At 46.1% G+C, this 14,001-nt stretch overlaps 1 protein-coding gene across 2 annotated transcripts in view; it reads left to right on the top strand.

Moving 5' to 3' along the window:
- The window catches only part of BMP1 (bone morphogenetic protein 1), a 269,223-nt gene that overhangs the window by 160,818 nt on the left and 94,404 nt on the right, over nt 1-14,001 (top strand). The gene's annotated exons all lie outside the window — the stretch shown is intronic.

The following is a 14,001-nucleotide window of genomic DNA, read 5'->3' as shown; positions in this document are numbered from 1 at the left end:
TGGGGTTTGGGGGAAACAGTCCTTGACATTTGGGAGTTGTTATATTGGGATTTATAGTTCTCCTACAATCAAAGAGCATTCTGAACTCCACCAATGATGGAATTGAACCAAACATGGCACACAGAACTCCCATGACAAACAGGAAAATGCTGGAAGGGTTTGGTGGACACTGAGCTTGGTTTTGGAATTGTAGTTCACTTATATCCAGAGAGCACTCTGGACTCAAACAATGATGGATCTGGATCTGGACCAAACCTGGCACGAATACTCAATATGCCCAAATGTGAACACTGGTGGAGTTGGGGGGAAACAGTCCTTGACATTTGGGAGTTGTAGTATTGGGATTTATAGTTCACCTACAATCAAAGAGCATTCTGAACTTCACCAATGATGGAATTGATCCAAGCTTGGCACACAGAACTTTTATGACCAACGGAAAATACTGGAAGGGTTTGGTGGGCATTGACCTTGAGTTTTGGAGTTGTAGTTCACCTACATCCAGAGAGTGCCGTGGACTCAAACAATAATAGATCTGGACCAAACTTGGCACAAATACTCAATATGCCCAAGTGTGAACACTGGTGGAGTTTGGGGGAAATAGATCTTGACATTTGGGAGTTGTAGTATTGGGATTTATAGTTCACCTACAATCAAAGAGCATTCTGAACTTCACCAATGATGGAATTGATCCAAGCTTGGCACACAGAACTTTTATGACCAACGGAAAATACTGGAAGGGTTTGGTGGGCATTGACCTTGAGTTTGGGAGTTGTAGTTCACCTACATCCTGACTGCCCCTGTGGTTGCGACATCGGGAAGGTTGACAACCACTGGTCTAGAGCATCAGGAAACAAGCTGGCTCTATTTCAATAGGACATCCTTTCAAATATTATTAAGCTCTTAATCTTTACAATGCTAAACATACCCAGCTCCTCATATTACTTGACTTGCAACCACTTGGCTCACCCTTCTTTGGACATCTTCCAGTTTGTCCATATCTGCCTTGAATGGTTTCTGACCCAAACTGGACACGGTAATCGTTGAGAGGTCTGACGAGTCAAGGGAAATACCAAACACACGCAGGGGCGGCTCACTCATTATGCAAAGGCTATCATATCTCCTCTCAGCCTTCTCTTCTTCAGGCTAAACATGCCCAGTTCCCTAAGCCGCTCCTCATAGGGCTTGTTCTCCAGACCCTTGATCATTTTAGTCGCCCTCCTCTGGACACATTCCAGCTTGTCAATATCTCTCTTGAATTGTGGTGCCCAGAATTGGACACAATATTCCAGATGTGGTCTAACCAAAGCAGAATAGAGCATGGGTAGCATTACTTCCTTAGATCTAGACACTAGGCTCCTCTTGATGCAGGCCAAAATCCCATTGGCTTTTTTTGCCGCCACATCACATTGTTGGCTCATGTTTAACTTGTTATCCACGAGGACTCCAAGATCTTTTTCACACGTACTGCTCTCGAGCCAGGCATTGTCCCCCATTCTGTATCTTTGCATTTCGTTTTTTCTGCCAAAGTGGAGTATCTTGCATTTGTCACTGTTGAACTTCATTTTGTTAGTTTTGGCCCATCTCTCTAATCTGTCAAGATCGTTTTGAATTCTGCTCCTGTCCTCTGGACTATTGGCTCTCCCTCCCAATTTGATACATGGCTATCATATCTCCTCTCAGCCTTCTTTTCTTCAGGCTCAACATGCCCAGCTCCTTAAGCCGCTCCTCATAGGGCTTGTTCTCCAGACCCTTGATCATTTAAGTCTCCCTCCTCTGGACACATTCCAGCTTGTCAATATCTCTCTTGAATTGTGGTGCCCAGAATTTGACTCAATATTCCAGGTGTGGTCTCACCAAGGCGGAATAGAGCATGGGGAGCATGACTTTCCCAGATCTAGACACTATGCTCCTATTAATGCAGGCCAAAATCCCATTGGCTTTTTTTGCTGCCACATCACATTCCTGGCTCATGTTCACCTTTCTCCTTGCGAGGACTCCAAGATCTTTTTCACACGTACTGCTCTCAAGCCAGGCATCCCCCATTCTGTCTCTTTGCATTTCGTTTTTCCTGCCAAAGTGGAGTAGGCACACAGAACTCCCACCACGAACAGAAAATATACAGGGTTAGTCAAAATGAATAGGCCAATTCGGGTACAATTAATTTTCTTATTGGCCTATTCATTTTGACTAACCCTGTATATCAGTGATTGGTTGGGGGGGGTGGGGAGCAAGATAGTGTTTGCTTACCGTTGAAAATTACCTAGGGCCGCCTCTGCGCACACGTAAATGTATATCCTGCCAATGTCAAGAAACTTCTAGTCTTCCTTCTATTCTTTGTCTCTTTTCTTCGAAGCCGCAGGAAGGGGTTCCCGTGCCCGGGCTGCCAGGCAGGGTCTCTTCGCTCCTCGTCTGGCGCTTGAATAGCACCACAGTGGGTCTTTCTGAGTCCAGGCGCAACCGGGCACAGAAAGGACGGCTGAATGTGCTCCTGCGTGTGCCCAAGCAAGGGCTGCAGCGCATGGGAGAGAAAGCAAACAGCTGCCTCATTCATGAGGCCGTGAATGCGCTGGTGCCAAAGGGCGCACGGAAGGACTTGGGGGGACAAACAGGCCGGAGAGCAGGGAAAGGACTGCTGTCAGGGGCAGTCAGGAGGAAAAACAGCTTTCATCAGCATCCATACCATTGCATTACATTTCTAACAGAACAAAACAAGCACACAGATGAAAAAAAAACCAAAAAAAAACACACAGATTTTGCAAACTTGGAAGTTGGTTAAATGTCCTTTGACCAGTCTCTGTCCCCTTGGAGTGCCTCTGGTGTTGCCGCAAGAAGGTCCTCCATGGTGCATCATGTGGCAGGGCTCAGGGTGCATTGCAGCAGGTGGTCAGTGGTGTGCTCTTCTCCGCACTCGCATGTCGTGGATTCCACTTTGTGGCCCCATTTCTTGAGGTTGGCTCTGCATCTCGTGGTGCCAGAGCGCAGTCTGTTCAGCGCCTTCCAAGTCGCCCAGTCTTCTGTGTGCCCAGGGGGGAGTCTCTCATTTGGTATCAGCCGTTGGTTGAGGTTCTGGGTTTGAGCCTGCCACTTTTGGACTCTCGCTTGCTGAGGTGTTCCAGCGAGTGTCTCTGTACATCTTAGAAAACTATGTCTGGATTTAAGTCGTTGACGTCCTGGCTGACACCCAAACAGGGGATGAGCTGGAGATGTCTCTGCCTTGGTCCTTTCACTATTGGCTGCTACTTCCCGGCGGATGTCAGGTGGTGCAATACCGGCTAAGCAGTGTAGTTTCTCCAGTGGTGTAGGGCGCAGACACCCCGTGATAATGCGGCATGTCTCATTAAGAGCCACATCCACTGTTTTAGCGTGGTGAGATGTGTTCCACACTGGGCATGCATACTCAGCAGCAGAGTAGCATAGCGCAAGGGCAGATGCCTTCACTGTGTCTGGTTGTGATCCCCAGGTTGTGCCAGTCAGCTTTCGTATGATGTTGTTTCTAGCACCCACTTTTTGCTTGATGTTCAGGCAGTGCTTCTTGTAGGTCAGAGCACGGTCCAGAGGGACTCCCAGGTGTTTGGGTGTGCTGCAATGCTCCAGGGGGATTCCTTCCCAGGTAATAATCCTCAGAGCTCGGGATGCTTGTCTGTTCTTAAGGTGAAATGCGCATGTCTGTGTTTTAGATGGATTAGGGATTAGCTGGTTTTCCCTGTAGTAGGCAGTAGAGCTTCAGAGAGCTTCTGTTCTACCATCTCAAAGCTCCCTGCTTGAGCGGTGATGGCACGATCATCAGCATAGATGAAACTCTCTGTCCCTTCTGGCAGTGGATGGTCATTTGTGTAGATGTTGAACATGGATGGGGCAAGCACACTCCCCTGAGGCAGGCCGTCCTTCTGTTTCCGCCCTCTGTTTCTCTGGCCCTGGAACTCAACAAAAAAGCTCCTGTTTGGTAGCTGTCAGGGGCAGTCAGGAGGAAAAACAGCTGACTTGGTTGGAATCCCCATCTGCAGAATAATCCACCCTGATCTCCATCCCAGAACATAAGATGTGAAAGCACTTCCTTTAAGCGACTGAGGGCTTCAATGCCAGTATTTTACTTTGCGGTTTCCAGGAAATCACAGAATTATAGATTTGAAAGAAACCCCAGGGCCATCCAGCCCAGCCTCATTTTTCTGTGCAGGAAGACACAATCAAAACCCTCCCAACAGATGGTCATCCAGCCTCTGCCATAAGGTTTCCATCTTCATCGCTATGACGGGAAGCTTCCCACCGGAGTGGAAATCATTTATCGGACAGATGGCAAGCGATTTAACCTCAGCAGACTGAAAGCCAAAACCAAGGTCACAACAAGAGGAGGGCTGTTTCTGTGGCTCCAAGCAGGGAGGGGAGGGCAGGCGTGCTACGTGCGTGGCAGCATGGTGCACGAGTAAGGGAGAGCGTGCGAGGCTGGAATGAGGCTCCGCCAGCAAGTCCCTTCAAAACAGGGGGTTCTGTGTGGGAAATCTGGCCCAATTCAATCATTGGTGGGGCTCAAGAGGTTCTTTGATTGTAGGTGAACTATAAATCCCAGCATCTACAGCTCCCAAATATCAAGGTCTGTTTCCCCCAAACTCCACCAGTGTTCACATTTGGGCATATTGAGTATTCGTGCCAGATTTGGTCCAGATACATCATTGTTTGAGTCCACAGTACTCTCTGGATGTAGGTGAACTTCCAAACTCAAGATCAATGCCCACCAAACCCTTCTAGTGTTTTTTTATTGGTCATGGGAATTCTGTGTGCCAAGTTGGGTTCAATTCCATTGTTGGTGGAGTTCAGAATGCTCTTTGGTTGTAGGTGAACTATAAATCCCAGAAACTACAGCTCCCAAATGTCAAGGTCTGTTTTCCCCAAACTCCACCAGTGTTCGCGTTTGGGCATATTGAGTATTCGTGCCAGGTTTGGTCCAGATCCATCGTTGTTTGGTCTAACCAAAGCAGAATAGAGCATGGGGAGCATGACATCCCTAGATCTGGATACTATGCTCCTATCGATGCAGGCCAAAATCCCATTGGCCTTTTTTGCCGCCACATCACATTCCTGGCTCATGTTTAACTTGTTGTCCACGAGGACTCCAAGATCTTTTCCACACGTACTGCTCTCGAGCCAGCCATCTTCGTCCCCCATTCTGTCTCTTTGCATTTCATTTCCCCCCCAAATTAATTGCTTTAGATTGAGACTCCTGGGAAAGAGCCAACGGAGCAAAACTTTAGCTGTGGCTTACCTTGAACCTGTTTACATTCATCCCCAAACCTCTCTCTCGCCAGAACATGCCTTTGCCTGTCGTGGGGCACATGCTGTCATCCGCGGAGCCTCTTGTCTCTCCATTATCCTTCATTACGGTTGGGCTTCTTGTCCTTTCTTTCCCCTCCGGAGGTTGGGCTGGCAAGCCGAGCTTAAGCGCAAGGAATCTTGCAAGGCCGCCGGCAAGGAGGGTGCGACCGGCAGAACGCCGATTCTTGCTCAGCACATTTCTGCCGCTCAGTTAGCATGCTCAGGCCGGTATTGTTATTGTCAGCCTTGTTCCAAGCTGCCAAGTATGTGCCTTTGGTTCTCATCTGGAAGACTCATGCGACCTCGGCTGCAGTGGATGGGAGATTTGTGGCGGAATGAAAACCACGCGTAGCTCACGCTTTAATCAGTCCACACACTGCCTTGCCGGAGAAAGAAAATATGCCACACCGATGATTAGTAAAGAACAAGAAGTTTACTCTTTGAAATGCAGAACAACATAAACTATTATGGCCCAGCTTACCTGTCTGAACGTATCTGTGCTGTCGCACGCTGGGCCTGTGCATCGGACTGTAGACAGGACATAAATTCAGTGTGCCCAATGGGATGCCGGGGCTGCCTCAAATTAAAGGCCTTTGGATTTCCTTAAAACAGAGTCTCTAGATTGCTTAAAGGTTCAACAATGTTCTTTATTGATGAAAACAAACAGGTACTTTAGAGCTTTCTTAACAGTCTGTTGGCTCTCTCTCAAGCTTGTCCACTGGGAACAGGCACTATCTTCATAACTGTATACTAACTAATGGGGAAATCCTTAACTTCTAACCTGGGCAGTCTGTCTTTGCCTCTGTTGGCATGGAGCCCCTGCACCCGGTACCAACTGCGTCTGGCTTCCGCGAGCGACCCTTACCAAGCAGAGCTTTGTAGACTTCCAGGGGAAAAGGAGTTCAGGTTTCAGTGATGGCTGGCTGCTCCTCAGCAAAGGAGCAGTAAGGCTGTATATCTTCCAGCCAAGCTGTGGGCTGTATATCTCCCCGGCCAAGCCGTAGAAGACGAAGCTTTCTACAGGAGCTCTTGGTATTATGTCCTGCATGAAAGGCTTCTCTGTGTGGACTGACCCAAAATGGCTCCTATTCCCTCCAAAACCAAAAAAGGGGGCGGGACCAGGGAACCTAACTATAATTGACAGGTGGCTTGCCCTATGATTGCAGCCAAATGAAGCCACGTATCTGCAGTCAGTGCAAAGCAAACAAAATTGGAGCTCCTGGTACAGCTGTACCTGGACAGTATCTCCTCCTATTTATTTATTTATTTATTTATTTACTGCATTTATATGCCACCCTTCTCACCCCGAAGGGGACTCAGAGCGACTTACAAGTAAAAAGTAAATACAATATATTATATTATTCATAGCAGAATATTAATATTATATATTACATTGCACTATAAATTTGTCCTATGAACCATCTAGGAGCTTAAGATCATCTGGGGAGGCCCTCCTCTCGATCCCTCCTGCCTCACAAGTGCGATTGGCAGAGACGAAGGACAGGGCCTTCTCAGTGGTGGCCCCCCAGCTATGGAATTCCCTCCCCAGGGATATTAGATTGGCCCTCTCCCAAGGGGACGGGAACAATCTAATATGCCTGGGGAGACAGTTCCATAGCCGGGGGGCCACCACTGAGAAGGCCCTGTCCTCGTCCTCGCTAGGAGGGATCGAGAGGAGGGCCTCCCCAGATGATCTTAAGCTCCTAGATGGTTCGTAAGGAGAGATACATTCAGACAGGTAAGCTGGGCCAGATCTTGAAGGTATCTCATCCATAGAGACACCAGTGGAGGCTTGAGAAGGTTGTTATTTCCAACCATCTCAGCCATCTGATTTCAGATTTTGAAATTCTGGATAAGGAATGCTCAATTTATACCGAAATGTAAACGAGTCCGCACATGGGGATTGAAACTAATCCAAGAGGAGGGGAGAAAGAATGTGGAGAAAATGCAGGTGGGATCTGGAAAACCTCAAGTTGATGTCGAGACGGCCTCACTTTCCTGAGGACCTCGAAACCATTATTTCACCAAGGTCTTCAGAATCTGTTCAGAAAAAGAAGTAAACTTGGAGACCTCAGAAATGGAATAGAACATTTTCCTCTTTCCAAAAATTCCTCTTTCCTGCAACAGAAGGGAACTGTGGACGGGAACGGCTTCCTCTGCTGCATTCCCATGTTTGCCAGCCTTTTCTCCCGGGAGCTTTGCTTAATCCCACCCGCTTTGCAAGCGTATCCCAAGAACAGACCGGATCTTTTTAAGCCTGTTCGGGAAACCAAGAGCCCAGCTGTCAGCCTTGGCTGCCTCGTGGCTCAGATTCCAAGATTTGCAGGAAAACTCAAAGGCTTCCTTTTCCTCCTTTTCTTCTCCTCCCCAAATTCCGTTGCTGGCTTTAGTTGCCGGCTAGAGATGCCAAGAGGACAAAGGTGTAACAATATGTGCAGACGGCCAGGAAAATATCCCTGGAAATAGCTCATGGCAGTCGGATGGAAAGTGTAGGTCACTGGAGAAAATCGGCCATTTCTCCATCTTAAGTGTATCCATTAGGGCTGGGCAACCACGGAAAAATTTGTTTCTAAACTCGATTCGTTTTTAGGGGGTTTTTGCGTTTCGTTATTTAAAAGAATTCCGAATTTTTTCTGTAAAAAAGTTCGATATTTACAAAATTTCGGAAATCACAAAATAATTACGAATCGATTACGAATCGATTCGTTAATGGCAAACGCGATCGCGCAATACGCTAAAAAAACTTCTGAAGCTTCCCTCTCCCTCTGTTGTTGACTGTTGGTGTGATAATTATATTTTTTTTTCACTGAGAAAACAAACAGCAACCCTAAAACTTGCACCAGACATGCGGAAATAATAACGAAACAATTACGAAACAATACCGAATCAATAACGAATCAATAACGAAACGAATTGGAAAAATTCGTTTCGTTTTTTAGTTGCTCCTGAATGGTTCAATATCGCTTCGTTATAAAAAAAAATAACGAATTAATAACGAATAACAAAATTAACGAACGAAACCGCCCAGCCCTAGTATCCATATGGACAACTAAAGGTAAGGTTTCATTGTCAGACAGTGGAGCTCCCGGTGGCGCAGTAGGTTGTTTGGGTGGATGCTGTTAAATGTGGTCCAGGAACCTGTTGAGTTCTTCTTCTTCGTGGCTCCAAATGGTGAAGGTGTCATCCACATCTCTGAACCATATTGTGGGCTTTTTTGTTGCTGTTTCCAGGGCTTGTTTTTCAAAGTGTTCCATGTAGACTAGCGGTTCTCAACCTGGGGGTTGCAACCCCTGGGGGGGTTGTTCAGCCATTTTCAGGGGATCGCGAAGCTGTCTTGGCCGGGCCCGCCCTCTCCAAAATGGTTGCTGGCCCCCTGAGCCAGCCAAATGGCACTCCTGGCAGGTTCCTCCTCTTGGTCTTTCCACAGACCTGTGGGTAGTCAAGAGGAGGATCTTTGGAGGCATAGGCAAAGGAGAAGAAGACTCACCCTCTGTTCTGGCCTGCAAGGAGAGTAAACTCATCCTTAATGCCTGCCCATCCGTGGAGCCTTCACCGTCTGGCCTTTACCTCCGTCCAAGCTCAGAAGGCGGAGAGGGATGGGCGGAGGGAATTCTATATACCAAGTTTGAGTCCATTCCATGGTTGCATGAGTTGGGAATGCTTTTGGATGGGAGGGAACTATATATCCCAGCAGCTCCCAAATGCCAAGGTCTATTTTCCCCAAGCCTCTCCAGCATTTTCTGTTGATCATGTGAGTTCTGTGTGCCAAGTTGTTCAAACTTGGGCACTGAGTATTCATTAGGGCTGGGCGGTTTCGTTTCGTTAATTTGTAATTCGTTAATAATTTGTTAATTTTTTAAATTACAAAACGATAACGAACCATTCTGGAGCAATTTTTTTTAAAAAACGAATTTTTAAACACGTTTTGTAAATGCTTCGTATTTCGTTATTGTATTCGTTTCGTTATTGTTCTGAGGTCGTTTCGTTATTATTTCCGCATGTCTGGGGCAAGTTTTTTGTTTAATTAGTGAAAAAAAATTATAATATCACACCAACAGTCAACAACAGAGGGAGAGGGAAGCTTCAGAAGGTTTTGGAGGTTTTTTAGCGGTCGCGTCCGCCATTAACGAATCGATTCGTTATTGTTTCGGAAATCGATTCATTAATGTTTTGTATTTTTTTTCACATTTACGAAATTTTGTAAATATCGAACTTTTTAAAAGGAAAATTTTGTAATTATTTTAAATAACGAAACGTAAAAACCCCCAAAAAACGAATCGATTTTAGAAACAAATTTTTCCGTTGTTACCCAGGCCTAGTATTCATGCCAAGTTTGGTCCAGATCCATAGTCATTTGGGTTCACAGTGCTTTCCGGATGTAGGTGAACTACATCTCCCATAAATCACTGTCAATTCCTCCCAACCTCCTCCAGTATTTTCTGTTGGTCATGGGAGTTCTGGGTGCCAAGTTTGGTCCAGGTCTATAATTCGTGGAGGTCTCAGTAGTCTGTGGAAGTCAGAGATCAATTGGTTGAAAGTACTACAAATCCAATCATCCATTGTCCATACTCCCCCATATTGTTTTTGTGATTAATCACTATGCTTTAATTAGGTTCAATTTGTACCAATGAAAATACATCCCACATATTAGATATTTACATTAGAATTCATAAAAGTAGCAAAATTATTTATGAAGCAGCAACAAAAATATGGTTGGGGGTCACCACAACATGAGGAACTTTATTTAGGGGTCACAGCATTAGAAAGGTTGAGAACCACTGATGTAGACATTTGCTGTGATGGGGCTGAGAGGGCTCAACATGGCTACTCCATCTTTCTGTTCCTGAACCATCTGAACAGCATCCACCCAAACATCCAGTTCACCATGGAAAAAGAAAATGAAGGAAGACTGCCTTTTCTAGATGTCCTAGTCATCCGCAAACCAGATCAACAATTAGGTCACACCGTTTACAGAAAACCTACACACACAGGTAGATACCTACACAAAAACTCGAACCATCACCCAAGTTGAAAAAGAAGCCCCATTAAAGCCTTGGCAGACCGTGCAAAAAGAATCTGCGAAGCCCACCTCCTCCAAGATGGACTGAACCACCTCAACTGGGCTCTCCAGGCCAAGGGAGACTCCACCTCAGACATCAGAAGAGCGGCAAGACCAAGAACAAGCCATGAGAGTCAAGATGAAGATCCACCCAGAGGGAAAGGGTTCTTGCCAGACATCAAGGGAACCACTAACCACAGAGGGAAGCTGTGGTCAGTGGTTCCCTAGAGACCCACCAAGAAAATCCAACAAATGCTACCATGTTCAGCAAAGGACAAGAGGGATCCTCTCACCTCTGCAGGAGTCTACCGTGCAGGGCTTGACAAAACCAAGGCTGGGGTTAACATTGCTGGATAAAACTTAGATATGCAGATGACGCCACTTTGATGACCAAAAACAAAGAGGAGCTGAGGAGCCTTCTAACCAAGGTGAAAGAAGAAAGGACAAAAGTTGGGTTGCAGTTCAACATAAAAAAACCAAGATGATAGCAACTAGGCTGAAGAGTAGAGACATCACACTGGCAACAACGGTCCACATACTTAAAGCAATGGCATTCCCCATAGAAACCTATGAATGCGAGAGCTGGACCAGAAGGAAGGCTGACTGAAGGAAGAACTGTGGTGTTGGAGGAAAGTTCTGAGAATGCCTTGGACCGCGAGAAGATCCAACCATTCCATACTTCAGGAAATAAAGCCCGACTGCTCACTGTAGGGAAGGATAGTAGAGACCAAGATGAAGTACTTTGGCCACATCATGAGAAGAAAGGAAAGCTTAGAGAAGACAATGATGCTGGGGAAAAGGGAAGGAAAAGGGAAGAGGGGCCAACCAAGGGCAAGGTGGATGGATGGTGTCCTTGAAGGAGCTGGGGGTGGCCACGGCCAACAGGGAACTCTGGCCTGGGCTGGTCTAGGAGGTCACGAAGAGTTGGAAACGATTGAACAAATAAACAACCACATAGACGCACAGCTGTTGCACTCCAGAACAGAAACAATACCCTCTGACTTCAAAACACACCACACGTTGAGTGAAAAACCAATCCATTTTATTGAAGCTGAGTAAAAAAGCCAGTAGAAAGAAATGCTTGTAAAAATAGGAAAATTTCAAAATGTAAAAGATCAGTAAAATGCAGTAATTCAAAGCAAAAGATATAAAATCCAAGGCAGTATTTATCCAGACAGGAACCAACAGGTTGCAAAGATAATCCAGAAGGTGCTAGACCACAGCAAAATGCTAAAAATCCCTATAAGAACAAGACCCCTTGAACAGGATTTCCAAGGCACATGATTTCCAAATGATGCCTGATCTAACAGGCTTTCCCTTGAAGCAAACCTTATATCCCAAAGTCCCAAAATAGGTTTCGTTTTCCCCCACTCTTGCCTCTTATCTGACAAAGCCTTTTGGAACGACGTAAACATTGAGTTTGTTGTCGATCCTGGCTGAATTCTAGCCGCCAATTCTTCAACTCCCTTTCTGGCTGTTCATTAAAATTTCCAGGTGTCAGATTGTTTTCCAAACCCAAATCTTGAAAGCTCACAGAGAGAGAGAGTAAACCATCATCCCTAGGCTCAGCAGGAATATTCTCATGAGAAACTGCCCTTTGCACTGGGGCCTCTCTGTCATTGTCTGCATGAAAATCATTGACCATCCCATCTCCATCTTGCACCTCAGCCTCAGTACCATCATTTCCCTCATCATTTTTATTTATCGTGTCAGGAGCAAACCAAAACAGTTGTATTCCCTCATCATGTCCCACATCACGAGCATCATGATCCTGAGCATCATGAAACACAAACACAGGCTGATTCCCAACAACAGCATTATAGATTTTGTATGATGATTGTAGAATCATAGAATCATAGAATCCAAGAGTTGGAAGAGACCTCATGGGCCTTCATCCAGTCCAACCCCATTCTGCCAAGAAGCAGGAATATTGCATTCAAAGAACCCCCGACAGATGGCCATCCAGCCTATGTTTCAAAGCTTCCAAAGAAGGAGCCTCCACCACACTCCGGGGCAGAGAGTTCCACTGCTGAACGGTTCTCACAGTCAGGAAGTTCTTCCTCATGTTCAGATGGAATCTCCTCTCTTGTAATTTGAAGCCATTGTTCCCTTGCATCCTAGTCTCCAGGGAAGCAGAAAACAAACTTGGTCCCTCCTCCCTATGATTTACCTCTCAGATCAAACAAAAAGTGGGCGCTAGAAACAACATCATACGAAAGCTGACTGACACAACCTGGGGATCACAACCAGACACAGTGAAGACATCTGCCTTTGCGTTATGCTACTCTGCTGCTGAGTATGCATGCCCAGTGTGGAACACATCTCATCACACTAAAACAGTGGATGTGGCTCTTAATGAGACATGCCGCATTATCACGGGGTGTCTGCGCCCCACACCACTGGAGAAATTACACTGCTTAGCCGGTATTGCACCACCTGACATCCGCCGGGAAGGAGCAGCCAAGAGTGAAAGGACCAAGGCAGAGGCATCTCCAGCTCATCCCCTGTTTGGGTATCAGCCAGCACATCAACGACTTAAATCAAGACATAGTTTTCTTAGATCTACAGAGACACTCGCTGGAACACCCCAGCAAGCGAGAGTCCAAAAGTGGCAGGCCCAAACCCAGCACCTCAATTCATGGGTGATACCAGATGAGAGACTCCCCCATGGACACACAGAAGACTGGGCGACTTGGAAGGCATTGAACAGACTGCGCTCTGGCACCACGAGATGCAGAGCCAACCTTAAGAAATGGGGCCACAAAGTGGAGTCCACGACATGCGAGTGCGGAGAAGAACAAACCACTGACCACCTGCTGCAATGCACCCTGAGCCCTGCCACATGATGCACCAGGGAGGAGCTTCTTGCGGCAACCCCAGAGGCACTCCAAGGGGCCAGGCACTGGTCAAAGGACATTTAACCAAATACCAAATTTACAAAATCTGTGTGGTTTTTTTTTTCTTTCTTTTTTTTTCTTTTTCTTTTTAATCTCTGTGTTTGTTTTGCTCTGTTAGAATTGTAATACAATGGTTGCTGATGACACGATAAATAAATAACCTCTCAGATATTTATCCATAGCCCTTATCATGTCTCCTCTCAGCCTTCTCTTCTTCAGGCTAAACATGCCCAGCTCCTTAAGCCGCTCCTCATAGGGCTTGTTCTCCAGACCCTTGATCATTTGAGTCGCCCTCCTCTGGACACATTCCAGCTTGTCAATATCTCTCTTGAGTTGTGGTGCCCAGAATTGGACACAATATTCTAGGCGGAATAGAGCATGGGGAGCAGGACTTCCCTAGATCTAGACACGATGCTCCTATTGATGCAGGCCAAAATTTTTATTTATTTTATTTATTTCACTTACTTATACCCCGCCCTTCTCACCCCGGGGGGGACTCAGGGCGGCTTACAGGAAAGGCACAATTAGATGCCCAAATCACACAACAAACAATACAAAATATAACAATTCAACAATTAAAATGAAACATCAGTACCTAATAAAATCATAAAAACTATCTCATGTCAGAGTCCATATATCAGAGTCCATATATCCATTCCATTCCATTGTCCTTGTCTATCGACAGGTCCTTTAGTTAGTTGTCAGCATGGCCAAAAGTTTGGTCCCACATCCAGGTCT

Source organism: Anolis sagrei, chromosome 7, assembly GCF_037176765.1.
Source record: "Anolis sagrei isolate rAnoSag1 chromosome 7, rAnoSag1.mat, whole genome shotgun sequence".
Lineage (NCBI taxonomy): Eukaryota > Metazoa > Chordata > Lepidosauria > Squamata > Dactyloidae > Anolis > Anolis sagrei.
Note: the sequence above shows the minus strand (reverse complement) of the source record. Positions and strands in the feature narration are given on the sequence as shown.